This window comes from Cherax quadricarinatus, chromosome 78 (assembly GCF_038502225.1).
Source record: "Cherax quadricarinatus isolate ZL_2023a chromosome 78, ASM3850222v1, whole genome shotgun sequence".
NCBI lineage: Eukaryota > Metazoa > Arthropoda > Malacostraca > Decapoda > Parastacidae > Cherax > Cherax quadricarinatus.
The window spans coordinates 1662925-1670210 of record NC_091369.1 but is presented as its reverse complement, the minus strand read 5'-3'; positions in this window follow the sequence as shown (position 1 = coordinate 1670210).

The window sequence follows — 7286 nt, the reverse complement described above, 5'->3', positions numbered from 1 at the left end:
CTTAGTCCTGTAGTTCAGTAGAACACATCACTATACTATAGTTTTGTTTGATAGTCCACTGAAAATTTGGATCAATTGGGTCCAGAGGCATTCTAAACTTATGGTCTATCTGATCTAACCAACCATGAAAATCTAAGGAAAAAATCCACTATTTTAACAGTAGAGCTACACAATATACATACAGTATATCCGTTCATAAACATTGTATAATCCTTGTGGGTTTAGTGCTTATTTATGATGATGATAATAATAATAATAATCTGTTTATAACACTATTCCCATCTACATGCTATGGAATTGGTACTCATTTATTAATTAACAGAGCTAGTTTTTCGACATAAAAGTTACACATCCACCAACTTTCACTATACACTACTGTACTCATACTGGTTCTTGCAGCTTATTGGGATTAATTTTACTTCTGTCACAGCACTGAAAACCATAACTTTAAGAATACATAGTCTCTTAACCAAAGTTTAAAATATATATTGTAAACTACCTTTTTTTGTGACTGTTTAACATTTAATGAATAAGAGTTTTAATCCTTTGACCAGTATCTTATATCTGGCTGTGCCTGTCATGGTGGCTTTTTTAACACTTCCAAAATATCTAACCCTTGCACTTTGGTCACTGTTGACTAATAACTGAATGAACAGATGCTCTAGGCAACATTTGCTTTACTATTTTTACACCACTTTCAGCGCTGTATGACCCCTGTGGGTTTAGTGCTTATTTATGATTATAATAATAATTTACACCACTTTAATTCATTATAAACCTGTTTTTTGAAAGGAAACTTCATACAATGCTTTGGTCTGTACTGCTCCAAAACACTGTCTGGAGACAGGTAAATAATGAGTTGTTCTAGCCAGTGTATTGTGACTGTTATTCTTCATATCGCTGAAGCTTGCATCCTGATTCACACTTTTCTAATCAGGGGCAGGTACAAGTCAGTTCTCCCTTCAATACACTAGTACTATATCATCTTCACATTCAACCTTTAAAAGATACATGATTATCAAAATATCTGAAGCTATGGATGAATCACAAAGCCATATATTTATAAGGGCTGTTAAGTCAAGGTATTTCCATGTGCAATATGTAGGAGCTGTCCAGTCAAAGGACTAAAAAAAAATAATTTTTTTTTTTTTTTTTTTTTTTTTTTCAACAAGTCGGCCGTCTCCCACCGAGGCAGGGTGACCCAAAAAAGAAAGAAAATCCCCAAAAAGAAAATACTTTCATCATCATTCAACACTTTCACCACACTCGCACATTATCACTGTTTTTGCAGAGGTGCTCAGAATACAACAGTCTAGAAGCATAAACATATAAAGATACACAACATATCCCTCCAAACTGCCAATATCCCAAACCCCTCCTTTAAAGTGCAGGCATTGTACTTCCCATTTCCAGGACTCAAGTCCGACTATATGAAAATAACCGGTTTCCCTGAATCCCTTCACTAAATATTACCCTGCTCACACTCCAACAGATCGTCAGGTCCCAAGTACCATTCGTCTCCATTCACTCCTATCTAACACGCTCACGCACGCTTGCTGGAAGTCCAAGCCCCTTACCCACAAAACCTCCTTTACCCCCTCTCTCCAACCCTTTCGAGGACGACCCCTACCCCGCCTTCCTTCCCCTATAGATTTATATGCTTTCCATGTCATTCTACTGTGATCCATTCTCTCTAAATGACCAAACCACCTCAACAACCCCTCTTCTGCCCTCTGACTAATACTTTTATTAACTCCACACCTTCTCCTAATTTCCACACTCCGAATTTTCTGCATAATATTTACACCACACATTGCCCTTAAACAGGACATCTCCGCTGCCTCCAACCGTCTCCTCGCTGCTGCATTTACCACCCAAGCTTCACACCCATATAAGAGTGTTGGTACTACTATACTTTCATACATTCCCTTCTTTGCCTCCATAGATAACGTTTTTTGACTCCACATATACCTCAACGCACCACTCACCTTTTTTCCCTCATCAATTCTATGATTAACCTCATCCTTCATAAATCCATCCGCCGACACGTCAACTCCCAAGTATCTGAAAACATTCACTTCTTCCATACTCCTCCTCCCCAATTTGATATCCAATTTTTCTTTATCTAAATCATTTGACACCCTCATCACCTTACTCTTTTCTATGTTCACTTTCAACTTTCTACCTTTACACACATTCCCAAACTCATCCACTAACCTTTGCAATTTTTCTTTAGAATCTCCCATAAGCACAGTATCATCAGCAAAAAGTAACTGTGTCAATTCCCATTTTGAATTTGATTCCCCATAATTTAATCCCACCCCTCTCCCAAACACCCTAGCATTTACTTCCTTTACAACCCCATCTATAAATATATTAAACAACCATGGTGACATTACACATCCCTGTCTAAGACCTACTTTTACCGGGAAGTAGTCTCCCTCTCTTCTACACACCCTAACCTGAGCCTCACTATCCTCATAAAAACTCTTTACAGCATTTAATAACTTACCACCTATTCCATATACTTGCAACATCTGCCACATTGCTCCTCTATCCACTCTATCATATGCCTTTTCTAAATCCATAAATGCAATAAAAACTTCCCTATCTTTATCTAAATACTGTTCACATATATGCTTCAATGTAAACACCTGATCTACACATCCCCTACCCACTCTAAAACCTCCTTGCTCATCCGCAATCCTACATTCTGTCTTACCTCTAATTCTTTCAATTATAACCCTACCGTACACTTTTCCTGGTATACTCAGTAAGCTTATTCCTCTATAATTTTTACAGTCTCTTTTGTCCCCTTTCCCTTTATATAAAGGGACTATACATGCTCTCTGCCAATCCCTAGGTACCTTCCCCTCTTTCATACATTTATTAAACAAAAGTACCAACCACTCCAACACTATATCCCCCCCTGCTTTTAACATTTCTGTCATGATCCCATCAGTTCCAGCTGCTTTACCCCCTTTCATTTTACGTAATGCCTCACGTACCTCCCCCACACTTACATTCTGCTCTTCTTCACTCCTAAAAGATGGTATACCTCCCTGACCAGTGCATGAAATTACTGCCTCCCTTTCTTCCTTAACATTTAAAAGTTCCTCAAAATATTCTCGCCATCTACCCAATACCTCCATCTCCCCATCTACTAACTCCCCTACTCTGTTTTTAACTGACAAATCCATATTTTCCCTAGGCTTTCTTAACTTGTTTAACTCACTCCAAAATTTTTTCTTATTTTCATTAAAATTTCTTGACAGTGCCTCTCCCACTCTATCATCTGCTCTCCTTTTGCACTCTCTCACCACTCTCTTTACCTTTCTTTTACTCTCCATATACTCTGCTCTTCTTATAACACTTCTGCTTTGTAAAAACCTCTCATAAGCTACCTTTTTCTCTTTTATCACACCCTTTACTTCATCATTCCACCAATCACTCCTCTTTCCTCCTGCCCCCACCCTCCTATAACCACAAACTTCTGCCCCACATTCTAATACTGCATTTTTAAAACTATTCCAACCCTCTTCAACCCCCCCACTACTCATCTTTGCACTAGCCCACCTTTCTGCCAATAGTCGCTTATATCTCACCCGAACTTCCTCCTCCCTTAGTTTATACACTTTCACTTCCCTCTTACTTGTTGTTGCCACCTTCCTCTTTTCCCATCTACCTCTTACTCTAACTGTAGCTACAACTAAATAATGATCCGATATATCAGTTGCCCCTCTATAAACATGTACATCCTGGAGCCTACCCATCAACCTTTTATCCACCAATACATAATCTAATAAACTACTTTCATTACGTGCTACATCATACCTTGTATATTTATTTATCCTCTTTTTCATAAAATATGTATTACTTATTACCAAATTTCTTTCTACACATAGCTCAATTAAAGGCTCCCCATTTACATTTACCCCTGGCACCCCAAATTTACCTACTACTCCCTCCATAACATTTTTACCCACTTTAGCATTAAAATCCCCAACCACCATTACTCTCACACTTGATTCAAAACTCCCCACGCATTCACTCAACATTTCCCAAAATCTCTCTCTCTCCTCTACACTTCTCTCTTCTCCAGGTGCATACACGCTTATTATAACCCACTTTTCACATCCAATCTTTATTTTACTCCACATAATCCTTGAATTAATACATTTATAGTCCCTCTTTTCCTGCCATAGCTTATCCTTCAACATTATTGCTACTCCTTCTTTAGCTCTAACTCTATTTGAAACCCCTGACCTAATCCCATTTATTCCTCTCCACTGAAACTCTCCCACCCCCTTCAGCTTTGTTTCACTTAAAGCCAGGACATCCAGCTTCTTCTCATTCATAACATCCACAATCATCTCTTTCTTATCATCTGCACAACATCCACGCACATTCAGACTTCCCACTTTGACAATTTTCTTCTTCTTATTCTTTTTAGTAATCTTTACAGGAAAAGGGGTTACTAGCCCATTGTTCCCGGCATTTTAGTTGACTTTTACAACACGCATGGCTTACGGAGGAAAGATTCTTATTCCACTTCCCCATGGATATAAAAGGAAAATTAATAAGACCAAGAACTATTAAGATAAAATCAAAGAAAACTCAGATGAGTGTGTATAAATAAATGTGTACATGTATGTGTAGTGTGACCTAAGTGTAAGTAGAAGTAGCAAGACATGCCTGTAATCTTGCATATTTATGAGACAGACAAAAGACATCAGCAATCCTACCATCATGTAAAACAATCACAGGCTTCGTTTTACACTCACTTGGCAGGACGGTAGTACCTCCCTGGGTGGTTGCTGTCTACCAACCTACTACTAATAAATACTAATAAATACTAATAAATAATAAATAATAAATAATAAATACTAATAAATACCTGTACGAAAAACTGTATATTGTGACTATATGAAATCTCTACAACACTATATAAATAAATTACTTAAATGTATGCATTGTGTGTCTGTTTTGTACAGTGTCTCACCAAATATAAACTACACTAAACATAGTTAACTGTATGAATGCGCACACAGATGTATGTACAGTACCTAAATAATGCACCATATTCTTTTCCTTTAAGGAAGGAAGACAATTTTTTTGTGAATCCTCTAATACCAATTTTCAACTTGTTTGTGAAATAATACACTTTTAATGGAACATCTTGAGAAAACTTGCTATTTACTAAAATAAAAAAAAAATTATATATATGCACAAAGTAAAATGTTGCATACACTTTATTAGCAAGCAATGGATACAACTGGTTGCAATTCTTCTTTCAACACTCTGACTGTATCCCACTGAGGCGGGGTGGCCCAAAAGGAAAAACGAAAGTTTCTCCTTTTACATTTAGTAATATATACAGGAGAAGGGGTTACTAGACCCTTGCTCTTGGCATTTTAGTCGCCTCTTACAACACGCATGGCTTACGGAGGAAGAACTCTGTTCCACTTCCCCATGGAGGTAAGAGGAAATAAACAAGAACAAGAACTAGTAAGAAAATAGAAGAAAACCCAGAGGGGTGTGTATATATATATGCTTATACATGTATGTGTAGTGTGACCTAAGTGTAAGTAGAAGTAGCAAGATGTACCTGAAACCTTGCATGTTTTTTTTTTTTTTTTTTTTTTTTTTTAAACAAGTCGGCCGTCTCCCACCGAGGCAGGGTGACCCAAAAAAAAAAGAAAGAAAATCCCCAAAAAGAAAATACTTTCATCATCATTCAACACTTTCACCACACTCACACATTATCACTGCTTTTGCAGAGGTGCTCAGAATACAACAGTTTAGAAGCATATATGTATAGAGATACACAACATATCCCTCCAAACTGCCAATATCCCAAACCCCTCCTTTAAAGTGCAGGCATTGTACTTCCCATTTCCAGGACTCAAGTCCGACTATATGAAAATAACCGGTTTCCCTGAATCCCTTCACTAAATATTACCCTGCTCACACTCCAACAGATCGTCAGGTCCCAAGTATCATTCGTCTCCATTCACTCCTATCTAACACGCTCACGCACGCTTGCTGGAAGTCCAAGCCCCTCACCCACAAAACCTCCTTTACCCCCTCTTTCCAACCCTTTCGAGGACGACCCCTACCCCTCTTTCCTTCCCCTATAGATTTATATGCTTTCCATGTCATTCTACTTTGATCCATTCTCTCTAAATGACCAAACCACCTCAACAACCCCTCTTCTGCCCTCTGACTAATGCTTTTATTAACTCCACACCTTCTCCTAATTTCCACACTCCGAATTTTCTGCATAATATTTACACCACACATTGCCCTTAGACAGGACATCTCCACTGCCTCCAACCGTTTCCTCGCTGCTGCATTTACCACCCAAGCTTCACATCCATATAAGAGTGTTGGTACTACTATACTTTCATACATTCCCTTCTTTGCCTCCATAGATAACGTTTTTTGACTCCACATATACCTCAACGCACCACTCACCTTTTTTCCCTCATCAATTCTATGATTAACCTCATCCTTCATAAATCCATCCGCCGACACGTCAACTCCCAAGTATCTGAAAACATTCACTTCTTCCATACTCCTCCTCCCCAATTTGATATCCAATTTTTCTTTATCTAAATCATTTGATACCCTCATCACCTTACTCTTTTCTATGTTCACTTTCAACTTTCTACCTTTACACACATTCTCAAACTCATCCACTAACCTTTGTAATTTTTCTTTAGAATCTCCCATAAGCACAGTATCATCAGCAAAAAGTAACTGTGTCAATTCCCATTTTGAATTTGATTCCCCATGCATGTTTATGAGACAGAAAAATGGACACCAGCAATCCTACCATCATGTAAAACAATTACAGGCTTTCGTTTTACACTCACTTGGCAGGACGGTAGTACCTCCCTGGGCGGTTGCTGTCTACCAACCTACTACCTATATGTATATAAACATCTATGACCAAAAAAAACAATCACTAGACAGCATGTGTGACTTCTGCATAACTAAAGTTATTCAAATGGACTGTACAATATCTACCATTGTACTATCTCTGAAATATAGGAGAGTTCACAGAGAATTCCATATAAATTCAAAGTACTGTATCATTCACTTTGTACACTGTATGGTCAGCATTATGTGCCAAACTATCCTCAATATTTATCATACTCCCTTTATTTTTCATTTTTATGTTAACTTTCTGATATTAACTGCTCCTTTTCTCTTTCCCCATTCCATATATCATTCCCATGACCACTCACTTAAACTTTTGCATACCTTAAGAAACATAGCTG